A 19,844-nucleotide genomic window follows, 5' to 3' on the forward strand; every position below is an offset into this window, starting at 1 on the left:
GTAAAACAGAAATATGAACTAATTATTACTATTTAAAAATCTGCTTGTTTGTTAGACAGAATCTTACATGATATCAATGGAGAAAAAGTGACTAATTAAACAAAACATAAATGGATAAAAGTTTGAAGACCCTGACCATTCATATAAACCCTAGGAGAGAATTAATGAATCAAAAATCACTAGTTGTCTTAAAAATAGTAATAGGAAGACACGTGGGGCAGGAAGGCTCAGAACTGGACCAAATCCTCAAGAATGGTATCTTCTACTCATCTCTTTCATTTCCTTTTCTTTGCTTCTCTCTGCTTTCTCTCTACCTCCCTCTCTCTCTCTTTCTCTCTCCCTCCCCTTCTCCCTCTTCCTGCACATTCACACATGACTCTCACATTCACAGGTACAAACACATAGATCATAATTGTGTCACTGATTGACCCTGCCCCTGTCAGCCCTCCCCAGACACTGCCTAAGCAGGGATTTCAACCAGCACAGGAAGGTGGAATCCCCAGCTCAGTCTCCTGACAGGACGTGCCTATTACCTCAGTACTGTTGTGCCTGGAAACTGTGTTGGCAGAATATATCCTCTGTGAATGAAAAGAGGATTAGATCCAGAGGAGCAGGAACTTCAACAAACTTCTGCAAAGAAGGTGGTACTTGGTCCTGCGAGCATAGAACAAGCTAGAATTAAACACTCAAATTACATAACTGGTAACAATACATTTCAGGAGACAGAGGAAGTTGAAATCCAAACTTCTGTTTAAATTCAACAAAACATTCATGGAACTCACTAATAGGAAGGATGGCTTAGATGTCTAATTCAGTGTTTAAAAAAAGAAAAAGAAAAACCCTACATAAACTTCAGTATGTGAAATGCATAAAAGCAGCATTCATTAGTTTGTACTCATTTCAGAAGTGCAACTCTATAACCATATTTACCTACTAAAAAAACAAGCAAAAAGGTTATAAGTTAATTATGATGTTGGGCTCCCAAATGTGAAGATTTGATATAATAACACTTTTGTGTATACATCTTTATTATTCTCTTTTTAAAAGCTCGATTTTATTAAAAAGAAAATTTAATGCAAGTATTTATGGAAATGTATGAAGAACCTCTAGAGAACATAGTTTGAAAACCATCAGTTTAATTGTTTGAGATATTATAATGACCTGACTACCTGAATGGAGAATTTTTAATACCTCTTCCCCTAGTCCCAAATAACTGATAATTTCAAAATGAACCATATTTCCTTTTTTCCAATTTAGGATTAGTCCTACATTTATAGTCAAGACTTAATCCTGTAAAGACTTCTTGAAGATGGGCAAGATTAGCCAATGCTCACCAAGCATACTAAAAACTGGGGAGAAGTGGACTCAGTTAAAATAATTCCTTTACAGTAGAGAAGTCCTATTGCTTCCCTCATATTCTATCATAGTCCCACACCATTGAGACTGCCTGGGACACTAGGTATAGCTTGGCGGAAAAGATGAGTTAGATCAATATTATATTCCTTGGGGCACTGAACTATAATACATGCAAAGAGCCTACCATTTACCATAGAAATACAAAGGATATATAAAAATATGTCTCTTGCTGAGGCCAGAGAGTCTTCCAAGTTGAGGCCTTTGGAATCCAGTTACGAGTGAAACAGAAAAATCCCATGGAATGCTGAGCCCAGCTAATAGTTTAACACTGGGCTGAAATTCCATAAACTTTGGCAACTGAATTCTGAATTTTCCCAAGAAATCCAGTGTTCTTATCATCGCTGATCTTTGATTTCCATGAGATTTCCTTTGTCAGTTCATATGTATCCCCATAATAAACCCATATTTGAACTAGCTTGAAAGAGTTTCTGTTTCTTGCAAGAAAAGTTACCTGATTCATGGATTATAATCTCTTTTACATTCTGTGATAAACAAAAATCACTCTGGAGTCATTTGCTTTTTAAGAATTTAAATGTTTAGGTGCCTTAGTCGGTTGAGCAACTGCCTTCAGCTGAGGTCATGATCCTGGAATCCCAGGATTGAGTCCCACATTGGGCTCCCTGCTCAGCAGGGGGTCTGATTCTCCCTCTGACCTTCCCCCTCTCATGCTTGCTCTCTCTTTCAAATAAATACATAAAATCTTTAAAAAACAAGAATTTAAATGTTTGCATAAAATTAATGACTACTATGCTCCTATAAATAAACATTCATCACATCCCTCATCTCATTTGTCCATCTCTATTTGGTTCAATTCTTCTATTCTGAGAAGAGCAAATGATTCTAAACCAAGAGACTCACAAAGAATCCAGCTACAATGATAAACTCCAAGACTCTAGAAGTCATATGAAAATTGTGGGAAAAATACCATATAAATCTCTGCATTCATGGATTTATAATTTTTCCATTAAACGTCCAAAACACTGTATAAATGTTGAACAAGGATGGTTCAGGAAAGTACACATACAGATCTTGGGAAAAAGAAAACATTTGACTTTTCAAAATATTTTGTTTCGTGTGTACTTGAAAAAACTGTGTATTCTGTTGTTTTTGGATGAAACATTTTGTATGTAACTGTTAATGTCCACCTGATCCCATGTGTCATTCAAAAACACTGGGTTTTTATTCATTGATTTTTCTGTCTGGATGATCTATCCATTGATGTAACAGATGTAAGTGTAAAAGTCCCCACTGTTATTGTATTATCAATTTCTCTTTATATTTATTAATATTCGCTTTATGTACTTAGGTGCTCCAGTGGTGGATGTGCAGATATTTACAACTGCTATAGCCTCTTGCTGGATTGATCACTTTGTCATTATGTAATGCCCTACCTTATCTCTTACTGCAGTCTTTGTTTTACAGTCTGTTTTGTCTGCTACCTCAGCTTCTGTGTTTTTTTTTTTTTTTCCCAATTTATTTATTTTCAGAACTCACCTTCTGTTTTGCCTCCATTTACCTGGTAAACATTTTTCCATCACTTCACTTTCAATCTGTGTGCATCTGTAGGGCTGAGGTGAGTTTCTTGTAGGCAGCATATAGATGAGTCTTGATTTTTATTTTTTTATCCATTCCGATACCCTATGTCTTCTGATTGGAGCATTTAGGCTACTTACCTTTAAAATAATTATCAGGGGGCACCTGAGTGGCTCAGTCAGTTAAGCAGCTGCCATCAGCTCAGGTCAGGATCCCAGGTTTCTGGGACCGAGCCCCGCATGGGGCTCCCTGCTCAGTGGAGAGCCTGCTTCCCCCTCTCCCTCTGCCTGCCGCTCTGCCTACTTGTGCTCTCTATCTCCATGCCAAATAAGTAAATAAATAAACCTTAAATAAATAAATAAATAAATAATAAATTAAATAAAGTGATTATCGGTAGGTGTGTACTTATTGACACTTTTTAAATTTGTCCTTTGGTTGTTCCTGTAGTTCTTCTCTGTTCCTTTCTTCTCTTGCACTCTTTCTTTGTGGTTGATGAGTTTATAGTGTTTCGGTTGGAGTTCTTTTTCTTTATTTTTTGTGTATTATGGGTTTGGGGTTTGTGTTTACCATGAGGTTCATATAGAACATCCTAAGTAAATAGCAGTCTATATTAATTTGATGGTCATTTAAGTTCAAACACATTCTAAATGAACATAAAAAAGGGAAAAAATGGTTTTTTCCCTTTCTTTTTTCCTTTTTACTCCCTTCTCCAGATGTTGTGTATATGTTGTCATATTTTACATCTTTTTATTCACAATTTTCTTATGTCTAATTATGGTCATTTCTTTTCTACTTAAAAAAGTCCCTTTAACATATCTTAAAAAGCTGTTGTAGTGGTAATAAACTCTTTTACCTTTTGGGTGTCTGGGAAACCTATCATCTTTCCTTCAAATCTGCATGATAACCTTGTGGGGTAGAGTAGCTTGGTTACATAAGTTTTTTTTTCCCTTTCAGGACTTTGAATGTATCACACCACTCCCTGCTGACCTGCTGAAAAATCAGTTGGTAGCCTTATAGGTTTTCCCTAGTAGGTAGCCTTATAGGTTTTCCCTTGTAGGTAATTTTCTTGTTTCTCTTGCTGATTTTAAGATTTGGTTGAATTAAAATATTCCAGTAAAAGTACATTCAGCTCTTTGGATATTGAATCCTATATTATTTAGCATTAAAAACAGGTTAGTCGGGACGCCTGGGTGGCTCAGTTGGTTAAGCTGCTGCCTTCGGCTCAGGTCATGATCCCAGCGTCCTGGGATCCTGGGATCGAGTCCCACATCAGGCTCCTTGCTCCGCAGGGAGCTTGCTTCTCCCTCTGACTCTGCCTGCCCCTCCGGCTGCCTGTGCTTGCTCTCTCTGACAAATAAATAAATGAAATCTTTAAAAAAATAAAAATAGGTTAGTCAACTATATATGGTTATGCTGTAGAGCTAGAGAATCTTCATGAAATGTGCATGATCAGAAAATATATTTCATGCCTAGATTATGGAATTTTAATGCATATTGTCCATAATGTTTTCGAAAAAGCCTAGTCGGTTTTGCTATATATCAGAATACGAACGTCCCACTACAATGCAGATGTATTCTATCACTAACCTTGCAATTACTCTGTCGCATTTTAGCTCAATGACAATTGTCATAGTTATGAAAAATATAAAATGTGAAACAATTTATTTAAAAACATTTTTCAGTTTTTACTAAATATAGGTCACTTGTACTTGTATGAATATGTGTATATATTTAAGGTAGACCCGTGGTGAGGTCAAGAGCCATCCAGAAATACAGAAAATAGTTATTTTGAAGAATCGCATAAAGGCCCAACTTCAGTTCTTGTGTAGCTGTGATAAGTTTATCAAAACTAGAGAAATACGATAATAAGAGGCAGCCTTAAGAGTACTTTTTTCTACCTCTGGGGATCCTAATATTTGTCCTGAAAGTTTGTACAGATTTATTGGCAAATCATTCTTGTGACATCCATTCTGTCAACTGTCCTGCATATGTGGCTTTGAAGTATGGGCGAGACAGCTATCTAGAAGTGAGGGAAAAATGATTTCAAATCAGGAATATTTTTTTAAAGGCTAATGAAGTAACCAATGTTCTTCAAAGAGGCTTCTTTGCTATTACATTAGCATAGTCGAAAAAGGGACTTTACTCTTTAATGAGGCATGTATTTAGGGAGTCAATATCATAACTTCTGCAAATTATCTCAAGACCAGAATCTCTGAATAGCAGAAACATATACTTCAAGTTTATTCAGATTAACTTAACATGAGCTATATTCTATGTAACATAAAATGAGCACATAAATATGTTATTTTCAAATATTTCTTATATTTCAAATATAAGAGTGAAAATGAGGTACAACAAAGAGAATATGGCAAACCCATATCAGATACACCCACATAAAATCCTATAAATAACTATATTGTATTCACATAAAATTCTAGCACTTACCTCTTCAAGAACCAGAGCAGCCGTGCAAGTGGGCCCCCAAAGGAATGTTCTGTCAATCTCATGAGCCTGAGGATCTGATGTAAATCTTTAGCTAGACTAAAGTCTTACTCAGTTACCTTAGATTTATGGCGATCAACACCAAGAAGACCAAAAAAGATAAAAATAGGCAGAGACTTAGGGTATAAACAGTTCTTTAGGAATAAAAATCCAACCATCCAGTGAGATAATAGGGATCAGTTCTCTTTCCTGACCAAGAGCTAAATGGGCGTTAAATCTAAAGTCAAAGTTGTGCTAAGTGATCATATCATCTACGTTTTTGTTGTTGATCCTTTTTGTACTCTAAACAGACTTCAAGGATCTAACATGAATCCTACCTCCTTCACAAAGCTGTCCCTATTTATTTCACATAGACCTTGCCTTTCTTTGAATGCTTCCCTCACTTCCTAGCCTATGCCACACAATTAGGACAGAAATACACAAGGTTCTATGCTATACGTGATACCTATCAAATCTATTAGCTGCGATCATCCCAGTTCTGTGGGGACAGGGACCATGTTTCATCCTTTTTCTATATTCCACACTATTTACCCAGCAAGACACTGACTTTGCTTTTGTTTATTGACTGAAAGTGTTTCCTTAACTAAATTCTTCAAATTTGTAAATTATTTCTAATCTCAGTTAGTGGGGAAAAAAACTGATTTGCCTATTTCTTTATCCCCAAATGATTCCCTTAGTAGAGAAGCCAGGCTTCTAGGATCTCTATGGTAGAAAATTTAAGACTAGAACAATTATTACATGTTATTGACTCATGCATCAATCCTGGGACCACCGTATTTCCACTCACAAGAGAATGGTAGAAGATAGTGTATAAGGCGACAATAAGTATCGTTAATGCAGAGTCAAAGCAAACTCTTTTCCAAACACCCCACGGTCTTGTTCCTGTAAAAGAGAAACACTGCAATAGACATTAGGTGATGTGAGAATTTTTTAGTGGTTTCTTTTTTTTCAGTGATAGGGAAGTTTAGAGAGAAGCAGACCATTTTTCAATATTATTTCTGTCTACTTGAAAGTCTTCGGTGGTAAGTTATTTCAGAATTTTCTTTTTTTTTTTTTTTTTTTTTTTTTTTTCCCAATTTATTTATTTTCAGAAAAACAGTATTCATTATTTTTTCACCACACCCAGTGCTCCATGCAAGCTGTGCCCTCTATAATACCCACCACCTGGTACCCCAACCTCCCACCCCCCCGCCACTTCAAACCCCTCAGACTGTTTTTCAGAGTCCATAGTCTCTCATGGTTCACCTCCCCTTCCAATTTACCCAAATTCCCTACTACTCTCTAACGCCCCTTGTCCTCCATGCTATTGGTTATGCTCCACAAATGAGTGAAACCATATGATAATTGACTCTCTCTGCTTGACTGATTTCACTCAGAATTTTCTTTTAAATACATTCTATAAAGTTTACATATTATAGTAGGTTGTATAGTTTCCATGCCCATCTAACAGCAAGGTTTCAAATCATTTCCAGACAGAATATTATGACTATGCCTTCTCCTCGAGAGAGGTTGGCTTCATAGCCATTTGACTAAGGAATGGTTTTTGCCTTTAGCCTAAGAATCATAGATTATACTATACTATCTGCCTGCCACCAAAACAAAAACTTGAAAATAGGTAGATTACTGAACTACTAAGGAAGGATAACTCCAAATATCATGGGTTTGTCTGCTACAAAACTTGTATGATAAAGGCAAAATTTGTTTACAGGTTATTTTAATTGGTGCTCTGTCTTTTAGAAAGCATAAACCACTCATTTCCAAGAACAATTTTAGAAAAACTATTTCTACCACACTTATTTCTTGTTATTCTCTCACAATTCTTTATTTATTATTTTTTTAAAGATTTTATTTATTTATTTGACAGAGACAGATCACAAGTAGGCAGAGAGGCAGGCAGAGAGAGAGAGGAGGAAGCAGGCTCCCTGCTGAGCAGAGAGCCCGATGCGGGACTCGATCCCAGGACCCTGAGATCATGACCTGAGCTGAAGGCAGCGGCTTAACCCACTGAGCCACCCAGGCGTCCCATTCTCTCACAATTCTTGATAAAGTCAATAATGTGTACACTTTTTAAAAACCCAATCACATAGTTCAACACCTATGTTGAAGAACAGTTTGATTTTTGATGTACATTTTTATGATTTTATATATATTCTAACCCAAATTTCTAGGTTAATATTGAATATAGCAGTTATTTTAAATTAACTTTACTCACCTTATTTCCAATTGCATTATGGTTCCTGAAGAAGGGATAAAATGCCCCAAGGTTCATTTTATACAGACAAATTTCAAAAGTTATCTTTTTTATTAAGCCTACATATATCAATTCCCATCTGAGACAGGTTTTCTTGACTTTAAAATATATCACTTATTAATTTTGCTGTAAAACACATACTAAAATATTTCAAATTGCACTCTATTTAATGACAAACATGTTTGAGACTACAAAGATACCATTTTCATGCTGTGGAATCTAAAGTATGAATGTGTCCTTTGAGAAGAGCACATGGAATTAATAGTGACCAGTTCCTCTTGTCCAGTTTTGATTAAGAAAACCATGAGATCTATCATGGTATAAACAAGTAGTCTTTTGAGTAATCCAAGGTAAATCTAAAAAAAAAAGTTAATGTAGTACTGTAAGTTTCCTGTCTCAGTATGAGAAGTTAAACATACAGAGTATTCACAATACATTTAGCTAATCCAAGAGGTTTAGTGGTTTACTCAGGCTAGGACAAAAGGCCCCAGGAATACCTCATTTGACTATGCTTGTCTCTTGATCATAAACTATAGACAGTTTGCTTCCGGACTTCTAATGAAGCCCTCTGTTGGTCTCCATGTTGTTTTATTCTAGAGCCCCTCTTGTTCTCTCAGAAATATAATCTTTAACCCCAAAGCTTCAATAAACATCAAAGTTTGTAGGGTAAAAAGTAATGAAGAAGTAAGCAATGGAGTCATAAAACATGTCAGTTGTAATAAACATTTCAGTTCCCCAAACCATGAAAGTTGTAATCTACATTCTATTAAATCTATAAAATCTTTGTAGAAAAAGGTCTCTCTTCATCTGAGGCTACTTATAAGTTTTGCCTCTGTCAGTTTCTGGTACAGACAAAACTTGACATTATAATTCTTTTCCAATATTTACTTCATAATTCTTCTTTGAAAGTACCTAATCTATCATTTGAACAACAGCAAATGCAATTGTCACTAAATTTGAGAGTTTACAACAATTTAATTTGCAGCCTCCCCAAATAAGGCAAATATTGCTTTATATTTTTTCTTGTAAAGCGAAAATAGACTTCTGGGACTTCATCAAAATCAAAAGCTTCTGCACAGCAAAGGAAACAGTCAAAAAAACAAAGAGGCAACCCACGGAATGGGAGAAGATATTTGCAAATGACAGTACAGACAAAAGGTTGATATCCAGGATCTATAATGAACTCTTCAAACTCAACCCACACGAAACAGACAAACACATCAAAAAATGGGCAGAAGATATGAACAGACACTTCTCCAATCAAGAAATACAAATGGCTATCAGACACATGAAAAAATGCTCATCATCATTAGCCCTCAGGGAGATTCAAATTAAAACCACATTGAGATATCACCTTACACCAGTTAGAATGGCCAAAATTAACAAAACAGGAAACAACATGTGTTGGAGAGGATGTGGAGAAAGGGGAACCCTCTTACACTGTTGGTGGGAATGCAAGTTGGTGCAGCCTCTTTGGAGAACAGTGTGGAGATTCCTCAAGAAATTAAAAATAGAGCTTCCCTACGACCCTGCAATTGCACTCCTGGGTATTTACCCCAAAGATACAGATGTCGTGAAAAGAAGGGCCATCTGTACCCCAATGTTTATAGCAGCAATGGCCACAGTCGCCAAACTATGGAAAGAACCAAGATGCCCTTCAACGGATGAATGGATAAGGAAGATGTGGTCCATATACACTATGGAGTATTATGCCTCCATCAGAAAGGACGAATATCCAACTTTTGTAGCAACATGGACGGGACTGGAAGAGATTATGCTGAGTGAAATCAGTCAAGCAGAGAGAGTCAATTATCATATGGTTTCACTCATTTGTGGAGCATAACCAATAGCATGGAGGACAAGGGGCGTTAGAGAGTAGTAGGGAATTTGGGTAAATTGGAAGGGGAGGTGAACCATGAGAGACTATGGACTCTGAAAAACAGTCTGAGGGGTTTGAAGTGGCGGGGGGGTGGGAGGTTGGGGTACCAGGTGGTGGGTATTATAGAGGGCACAGCTTGCATGGAGCACTGGGTGTGGTGAAAAAATAATGAATACTGTTTTTCTGAAAATAAATAAATTGGGAAAAAAAAAAAAAGTCATTGGTATATGTCAACTACACTCCGATAGTAAAATTTTTTAAAAAGTCATTGGGATGTAGTAAATCCACTACAATAAATTTATGAACAGAGCAGCAAGTTCTTTAGTGACTAATTTTTTTTTAATCACCTACACTCAGATAAGAGGAAATATTTTGCCGGATTAATTTCACTTCTTCTCCTCCTAGAAAATGAAGACAGCTAACTCTGAGTGAACACTCTATATACCTCCTTCAAAATTATTTCTCTATTCTTTTTTCCCCACTATCTGTAGGGCTCATAATAATAGGTTTGTAGAAGAGGGGCACCTGGGTGGCTCAGTTGGTTGAGAATCTTCCTCTTGATTTCAGTTCAGGTTATGGTCTTGGCTCAGGTCATGGTTTCAGGGTTGTGAAATGAAGCCCAATATGGGGCTCCACACTATCAGCTTGAGATTCACTCCCTTTCTTTCTGCTCATCCCCCATCTTGTGCACTCTCTCTCTTTATAAAATAATAAATATATCTTTAAAAAATAGGTTTGTAGAAGAGCTGCGGATGAGGTAAAAGTAGAGGTGAATGACAGAGAACCTTCCAGTTTAACCATGACCTGTGCTTCAGTGACACAGAACAAGCAGAAAAAAAAATAACAAATGTGGTTCTCTTGAGAACTGCATAGGTCAAGGTCAATTCTATAGAGGCTAAATAAGTGTATTGTTTTTAATGTCCTGAAAACAACTTGAGTGGATTCTATCTTCACAGAAGTACTTTGCACTAATTTTGATTAATCTATAGGTCATAATGTAATTAACTGTGTAATTTTTAAATTTATGTAATTATAAACAGATAAAATTCTAGCATTCTAATGATTGATCTATGCATCTCTCTCCAACATGGAAAATTATCACCCAACCAGTGCCCAATGTATTTCCCACTCCCAATAAATGTTGAATGACTTAAATGCTTGCTTTTTTGTAGTCTTCTGAGGAGCACTGGGTAAAACATAAGAAAAAACTTTCTTCAGTATTATTCTAGATAGATTCTCTTTTTCCCCCCAAAACACACATAATCTTAGAATATATGAACAATTCTCAATTTCATAAAGTTCAAATATTTTATCAAAGGTGTACATCTGTGTGAACAGAAAAATGGAGGGAGTGGAGAGGAAAAAAAAAGAGAAACTACTATATATAAACTATTGCACACATTTCATGAAAAGCAAGTTTAATAAGAAATGCTGAACATCCAAACAAAATTTTTCTAATCTAAATTCTTCTTATGAATTATACTGTAGTTTAAGTATGACAGAATTTCTCAACCATTGCTGTATATTAGAAACTTCTGGCAGCTTTAAAAGAAAGACAGAAAGAGAAAGCATGCCAAGGCACCATCCTTGATTAAGAATTAAACTGGACTATCTAGGAATGTTCCTATTCTTAGAGATCAGCACTTAAAAAAAATCCTCTGTGCTTCTAGCATGCAGCCACGGTGGTTTTTATACTAACATTGAAAATGTCAGTAATTTTCTTTTTTTTTTTTTTTAAGATTTTATTTCTTTGACAGAGAGAGGTACAAGTAGGCAGAGAGGCAGGCAGAGAGAGAGGAGGAAGCAGGCTCCCCGCTGAGCAGAGAGCCCGATGCGGGACTCAATCCCAGGACCCTGAGATCATGACCCGAGCCGAAGGCAGCGGCCCAACCCACTGAGCCACCCAGGCGCCCAGTAATTTTCTTTTGATAATTGATTTTATTTCCTTAGTAAAGTCTTACGTGTATGTGAAAAAATATGTATTCAATTTGCTTCATTATTCTTTTGTTTGAATTTAACTCATGTTTCAACCATTTTTTAATCAAACCTGTAAATCAAAATTCAACTGAAATAGACAATTGCGATCAAACCAATTGAGTTTAAACTCCATTCCACTCTTTCATTGAAATATGTAAAACTTCGGTCATGTTACTTAACTACTATAAAATAGAACAAATAATACTTAACTTCAAAGAGGTGTTACAATAATTAAATGAAAAAAAATTATATATCTAGGAAAGCTTTCACCTTTCACCAGAGCTAGTGACAAATGCTTTGCAAAGGCTCATTTCCTTCCTGTCCTTGCTGACTAGGCCTAGCAGTTACAGCCCCAGATCAGCTTTGCCCTGCTTAGCTTAAATCTCTTTTAGCCATTATTTACCTAGAACTTCAGGACTAATCATGTTGTCCCTCGAGGGCAAACTAATAAGTTTTAAAAGTTGAATTGTCATATCAAATTGAATGATAAAAGCTCTAATAATAAATTCAATAAACTGTCTTTACGCCTTGTCTAGATGAATCTTGCTAATGCTTCCTCTTAAAACTATTTTTATGCCTTCTGGGAAGTAATTCTCATTGTTTGAGTTTCATCAAACTCAAAATCTGGAAGTTGTGCTCCCTTTGTACTTGAGACGTGAAAAGTGTTCAGAAATACAATTTTCAGCACTGAAAAGGAATACACATCTAAATTTACTTCTCTTCTTCCTTCTCCTCCTCATCTTCTTTTTGCCTAAGTTCCTTTATGAGTTAAACACAATTAGCAGTTTCTTGGGCACCCTAGGTGTGAGTGAATGTTCTAAAATCTAAAGAAATGATTCCTTGACTTTTCAATAGGAATTTGAAATGGCCTATTAAAATAGGATAAATAAACCTGAAACAACTGTATGCCACTTAACTTTATACCAGCAATATTTGATTCTATTTCTTTTTACGTTATTTAAAAATAACCTCTTGGGGCGCCTGCCTAGCTCAGCTGGTCAAGTGTCTGCCTTTGGCCCATATCATGAGCCCAGAGTCCTGGGATCAATCCGAGTCCCATGTGGGGCTCCCTGCTTAGCGGGGAGCTTGTTTCTCCCTCTCCCTCTGCCCCAGCTCCACTCATGCTTGCTCTCTCTCTCTCTAGTGCTCCCTCTCTCTCAAATAAATAAAGCTTAAAAAAAAAAACCCTCTTTTTGCTTGTTTAAGAGTATTTTTAATTGGCCATGTTTTTAAAATACATATTCAGAATATTGCCTATTTAGATTACTCTATGTATATTCATTTCTTTCAGTCAAATCAAGACCTAAGAATTTTTCAGTAATAGATTAAGAAAGAGCCTGGTTAAATGACCTTTAAGTTCATCTTTAGCTCTGTTATTCTCTGTTAGGTTCACCAAATTTCATGAAGTCCCCTGAACTCATAACTTCAGAAAAATGGCTCTCTCCCAAGGCATAACAACAGAATATATTTGTACATGACTAAAATAACCAGTTCTATCTTGATCCTCATATCTTAAAAACTATTTCTGACAGTTTATAAAGCAAACAGACTAACTCTGTGAGAGTCCTATAAATTTTGCCCACATTTATGACAAATTGTTAAAGTATTACAATAAACCTGAATTGAAATGAAAACCTATTTTAGACAGACAAGGTTGCAGTAAATGGAAATGGTATTCTATAGCTGAATCCATAAATCAAATTCCGACCCATATATCGAATGCAGGCAAAGAAAAGTCTCCCCATAGACACCCACAGAAAAAGATAGAAAAGGTGTAACACAGCAAGAGGAGCAGCATGGATCTGGTGGTCACTGAGAGGTTGCTTCAAGATTCAGGATTAACTCCAGGAGAGAAGAGGTTTGTCTATCAAGCTTGCGGCTTATTGTACTTAGTGTAATGACATACACAAGTCCTGATTTATGCTTCCAGTGACAGGGCCTCTACCCGTTGATACTGAAGCAGACTTAGAGGCGGCTCTATCAAGATCAAGGTAAGATACACACACCCCACAGTCGAGTATATTAACAATGACTTCCTACATCATAAAATTGTTCCCAAATCATTTACCCTAGCATGTACCTGAAATCAAGATTTTACTTCCATTCTGCCTTCAATAACTTTTTATGCCTCTACTAAGGCCATTCTACTTTGCTTTTGTGCTGTTCCAACAGGTGATCAAAAATACTTGTAAAATCAAAGAGAACATTTAATAAAATAATAATTCAGTAAGATAAAAGCTTAGAAGAGGAAGTTTATTAATCCTTGAAAAAATGAAGAAGCAAGATGATAAACTGTAACATCCTTTAAACAGATTTTTTTCCTATTTTAAAGGTAGTCTAATAATTTTTGGATATTAAAACAATACATTTCAAAAATAGTATCAAAAATAAAGAACCTAAAAAAGGCATTCAGCAAATTAAGTCTAAAACTTCATAAAGACATTATAAATATTTATGACAAATATCTTTAAAAGAGAAAGTGTTAAAAATATCATACTCTTCCCATTAGAAAGCCTGTATATATTATAAAGATGTCACTTATTTCCAAACTGCTATAACTAATTTACTGCTTGGCAATAGTGAAAATACTCTTGAAGAAAGCCAAGGTGGGAAAGATGATTTCCCACATTATTCCAAGGCTCATTATAAGTCAATAGAAATTAAGACCACATCCAATTGGTAAAGAGGAAAAAATAAATTAATGGAACAGAAAAAGCAGTGTAGCAACAGTGTATAGTATATTCAAGTATCTGTCATAAGAAAAAGTAAATATTGTAGATCAGTGACGGAGAGGATGTGTTTTGGGACAATTCCTTCTTCATGTAGAAAAAAAAGAATGAAGTTACACTGTTAACCTATATTGTTCAAAATCACCTCCAAGCAGATTAATGATGAAAATGTGAAAGGGTAAAACTACATTAAAACTTTTAAAACAGTATATGTTTATGATTTCCTGTTTGAAAGTATTTCTTTAGTTACAAATTGAAAAAATTACAGGTAAATTTAACAATAGTTTACTTAGGAACTTGTGTTCAGCAAAAGATACTAAGAAGACAGTGGGAAATTTGTAGATATATTTGTAACACATATAACTGAAAAATTGGTACAATAAAGCTAATGGCCCAAGAGAAAAATGGCAAAAAAACATTGAACAGATCAATACACCCTGAAAAGTCAATGAAAAGGAAAAATGCTTCATCTCATTTATAATCAGAGATACACAAATAAAATACATAATGAACTGATAATTCACACTCACCAGAGGGACAAAAAATTAAGATAACTGAGGAACTGGCTGTATCTTCTTGTGAAGTGCTGGCCAATTCAGTAAAATGCCACTGTGTATTTGCTTTCCGTTCCTTCCCTGCCTCATTTGTTTCTCCTTACCCTTCTTGCCTTGAGATCGCTTTCCCCTCCCCACCCCACAAACAACAGCTTCATCAGGGAAGTTTTGCCTGGGGTTCTTTTCTCTAGGGAATCTCAGCTAATACATCGTTTGCCACTTTTGAACATAACAGCACAAGATCGAATACCCTTTCCTTTGCTGTTTGTTAGCGACAAAATTTTGCTTTTTACCATCTTTCCCCCATTTTATGAATTTACCAGAGAAGGAAAATTCTGGGTGTAGCTTTATTTTGCCCTCCTCACCTGGAAGTCTGTGCGTGTACTGGACTTGATGTTCACGTGTCGTCATCTTCACCAAGACTGTGAACTTCTTAGGAGAGCTGTGCTTTAGGTTCATACGCCCAGGCCTTTGGGCAGATAGAGCAGACAGTGGGCATCTGCCATCGGGTTCTGTGCACAATAGGAAGTAAAAGATCTTCCATCAAGAGAAGAAAGGATTTTCACAGCCAGCACAACGAGGAAATTGTCTCCCATTTCTACAAATAACTGAACAAGATGATATAGGCTTTGAAGTACAGAAAGTTTAGATTAAATATAAAGAAAAGATTCAGGCCAAATCATGACTTTCTTCCTGGATATTTTTAAAAACAGAAAAGCCCTTACAATTATATTAAAAATTTTGAGCATTGACATAGCTAAGTAGGGGAAATACTAGGTACCACTAACATTCTCTACCTGCTGTAAGTCTTGGCCTTGGCACATACACAGAGAGGGTGAGTCTCACTTGATGGCAGAAATCTGAGTTTTTGGAAGGAAAGATCAGAACAGGAAGGGATTTTTCCCTCCAAATTAACTCAGTGTTGAAACAAATAAAATAGAGTGAAAGTTGAGTTTTCGTAGAGAGGAAATGAAAATTAACTTTTGTTTTTAAAAGGTATTCACAGGAAGTGGTAGCCCATCCTCTTCCATTTTTCCATTTTTTAGAACAGCTTTATTGAGGTATAGTTGATACACCCAAACCCACACATACTTAATACATGTAATTTCGTGACTTCGGACATATGCATATACCCATGAAATCATCACCACAATCACACATATCTGTCACTGCCAAAGTTCCCCATGTCCTTCTTTTAATTTTTGATGGTAAGAACACTTAACATGAGATTTATCCTCTTGAAAAAATTTTAAATTCATAATATATTATTAACTATAGGCAATATGTTGCACAACAGATCTCCAGAACTTACTCATCTTGTATAACTGAAATTTTATCCATTTCTTTCAGAAGTGAAAGAGATATAAATAATCAACAGTACCTTGCTCCCTGTAAGGACCCCCAAATATATCTTTGTGTCATATCATACCAACTGACAAAACAATACTCATGTCTGAAGTGTAATTGGCTTACATAGCTAAAGTGAGACCAATAAAAAAAAATTCTGCTGCATAAAGTCTAATATTTAAAAAATATACTAGGGATAGACTCTTCAAAGTACTTGTAAAAAGAAGAGTTTTTCTTTAAAGTAGGAACTTATATCATTTTATTTATGTTTGGAAACAATTTGCCTTCGATTGATAAATTATTTTTCCCCAGGGCTTGAGCTATACGGGATATTAACTTGACAACTGTTACTGTAAAGTATGAAAAGGACTTGCTTTTCATCCTGCTTTATAATCTTCTGCATTATTTGAGAAAAATGACAATAAATCTGAGAAGTTTTCCAACTGACAAGAGATTATAGAAATGAGCAGGACTGACATGGGTGTGTGTACCTACCTGCCTGCTTGCACCACATTCTGTCCAATGCCAAAGAGGAAACCTAAGTTTCGAGGGCCAGCTTCAAACCTAAACTCTCCTTGCCTCGTGACAATCCACATTGGCCCTCTAGACAGAAATGTTCTGATGTGTGCATTTTCACTATGAAGTAGCATAGTGTGGTAGTAAAGTAGCTCAGAGCTGGAATCAGATAGACCTGGGCTTAAATAATGGCACTGCTCTTTACTAACCCCACGACCTTGAGTAAGGCCCTTCGCTATGCTGAGTCTCAGTTTCTTCATTTGGAAGATGGGAACAATATATATTTTTATGAGCTTTATGAGAGAAAGCTTTCTCCTTATTTCATCGTCCAGAAATTACTCCACCTTAGAACACTAGGACACCATGGGGATGTTTAACAGATTTTTTAATTAACAGTAATTCTCATTTCATTGGTACTATGTGAGAATTAGGCAAAATAATTAATATGAATAATAAGTCTTTTAATACTTTCTTTAACATTTTAATTATTGTATTAATGATGGACATTACTAATATTTATAATAATATAAAAATTACTATTATTATTGTTTCATATAAAATTAGCATATTTCCTATTTTACATGCTTTCTGTGTACAGTTTAGACCTTTTAAGTCTAGTTTCAATTTCCTACTAGACTATATGTCTATCTATTTAATTGACAATTATAGAGTCTAACATCAGGTATTTGTTGCAACTTGGAGTGAAGCTCAACAGTTACTAGTATCGGTTCCAGGTAACCGTTACTAAAACACACAGGTAGGAGACATCCAATCAGCCAAAGCCACATATGCAGACGTCTGCGATTGTGCCCTATAAAAACTAGCCTGTAAGACCAAGGGGCGTCGCTCTCTTCGGAGGCGGCCCTGGCCGGTCAGTCTGACTTATAATGCTTGGCATAGAAGAAAGCTTTACATAACTTTTACTTTGTCTCAGCCTCGTTTCCCTGGCCAGTCAGTCTAACTTCTTTTCTTTTTTTTTTTAAGATTTTATTTATTTATTTGACAGAGAGAGATCACAAGTAGGCAGAGAGGCAGGTAGAGAGAGAAAGAGGAGGAAGCAGGCTCCCCGCCGCGCAGAGAGCCGGATGCGGGACTCGATCCCAGGACCCTGAGATCATGACCTGAGCCGAAGGCAGCGGCCTAACCCACTGAGCCACCCAGGCACCCCAACTTCTAATGCTTGGCATAGAATAAGGCTTTGCCTAACTTTGCCTCAGTCTCGTTCCTTTGATAACGGACCCAACAGTTTGTAAAAGATTTCTGGAAAGCAGTAGTTCGCAGGAGACAAATTTACTTCCAAGTTTTGCCTCCAGAAATGAAAGGAAATTATGTGAAGGGCTAAGAAAAAAAGGTATCTGCATATTAGGAGGTGTTCATTTTTAAAACGCTGGGAAGAGACAGAGCTTTGGTGTGCTACTTTGGGTCCTCCCTCTAATAGTACCCAAGAGAAGACAAAGCTGTTTGAAGGGACGTAGGTGTGTGGAGCACTTCAGGAGGCTACCTGGATCTGTAGAATCCAACGTTCTCAAGTTCTGCAAAGGTCTCCCAGGTACACGCAGAACAACAATGGAAGGACCAGACTTCAGGGAGACACTGGGCTTGGACAACTGGGCTTGCATCTTAGCCGCAGCCAAAGACTAAAAGATCTTCCTCAAAAAGTTTTCCTCTGCCTAAGACCACGAGGATATTTCCGTAACACTGAAAGTACAGAGGAGAGTAGTCCATCAATGATTGAGAACAACTTTTTTCTACCAGGCTGGTTAAGATGGAGGCTGAGAAACATCTGATTTGTTTTAAAGGCAATAAAGTAGTGTGATCTTCGCTATATATCTATGATTCAAATAAGGATGCAATCAGGAAACTCAGAGGATTTGACAAATAAGAAAGTTATCAGACTTGGTAGGAAAAGACTGAGGAGAGGTTTTTTAAAAATGACCAAGCCCAAGAAATGTGATATGTGATTGAGAAAAGATTTATGTTCGATTGAGTACCAAGGTAAGGAGAAAGCCAACTGACTCTAATATTAGCAAAAGAAGGCTAGATAGAAAAAAGCTTGGGCTGATGAAGTGGTTGACAGAATAATGGTTCCCCCAAATTGTCCTTATCTTAATCTTCCAGTATACATTAGAACATGTTATCTTGCATTTCAAAAGGGACTTTGCAGATGTAATTAGGCTTAAAGAGCTTGAGATGGGAATATTGGCCTGGATAATCCAGGAGCCACCTGGATACTCGAGGCCAATGACATGACATGACTGCTTAAATCATGTCTTAATCATGACATGACTGCTTAAAAGCGGAGAACTTTTCCCAGCTGTGTTCAGGAAGATTAAAAAATGTAAGGAGGGTCAGAGAAAAATGCAACATTGCTGGCCTTGACGATGAAGGAAAGGGACGGGGAGCCAAGGACTATGAATAAGCAATCACCTGGAAGCTGGAAGTCAGGGACTCCCCCAAACTTCTAGAAAGGAACATATCTCTGCCAACACCTTGATCTTAACCCAGTGAACCCCATATCAGATTTCTAATCTACAGAGATTTGCATTGTTTCTCGGCCACTAAACTTATGGTGATTCATTGTGGCAGCAATAGAAAGCTAATCTAATCCACATCTAATCCACATGGCTAGAGTTCTAAGTATTCCCAATAATGGGATGGTATCAATTATAGGGCAAATGAAAGGTAACTTTTGGTTGCCATCTCTCTGAGTTGGGGGGTACTCATCTCAAATAAAAAGAAATATCTTCACATTTAGTACAACTTCTTTCAAAATCATTAGCTAAACGTACAAAGATGTACTGTTTCCTCTGGTACTATTTCCCATTGCCTTATACTTTACTATTTTTTAGTATATGTCCAGTCCCTTCTACTGTTGTCCTTTTTTTTTTTTTTGAAGTTGATTTTTGAAGCTGCGATTCAGCTACTCTTCAAAATAACTCTCCACTCCCTGACTCTCACCATGTTAGACTCCTGGAATATACGAATTAGTGTATGGTTTCTATTACACGTGGACTAACTCAGATTCTCTGTAATCTTAACCATACTATTAGCATACTACTAAAACACATGGTCCTAAAATATGAAAGTCTTTCTTAGCATACATACTTCATACCCCAAGTAGTATGGGTATAAAAACCTAC

This window comes from Neovison vison, chromosome 12, assembly GCF_020171115.1.
Source record: "Neovison vison isolate M4711 chromosome 12, ASM_NN_V1, whole genome shotgun sequence".
Taxonomy (NCBI): domain Eukaryota; kingdom Metazoa; phylum Chordata; class Mammalia; order Carnivora; family Mustelidae; genus Neogale; species Neogale vison.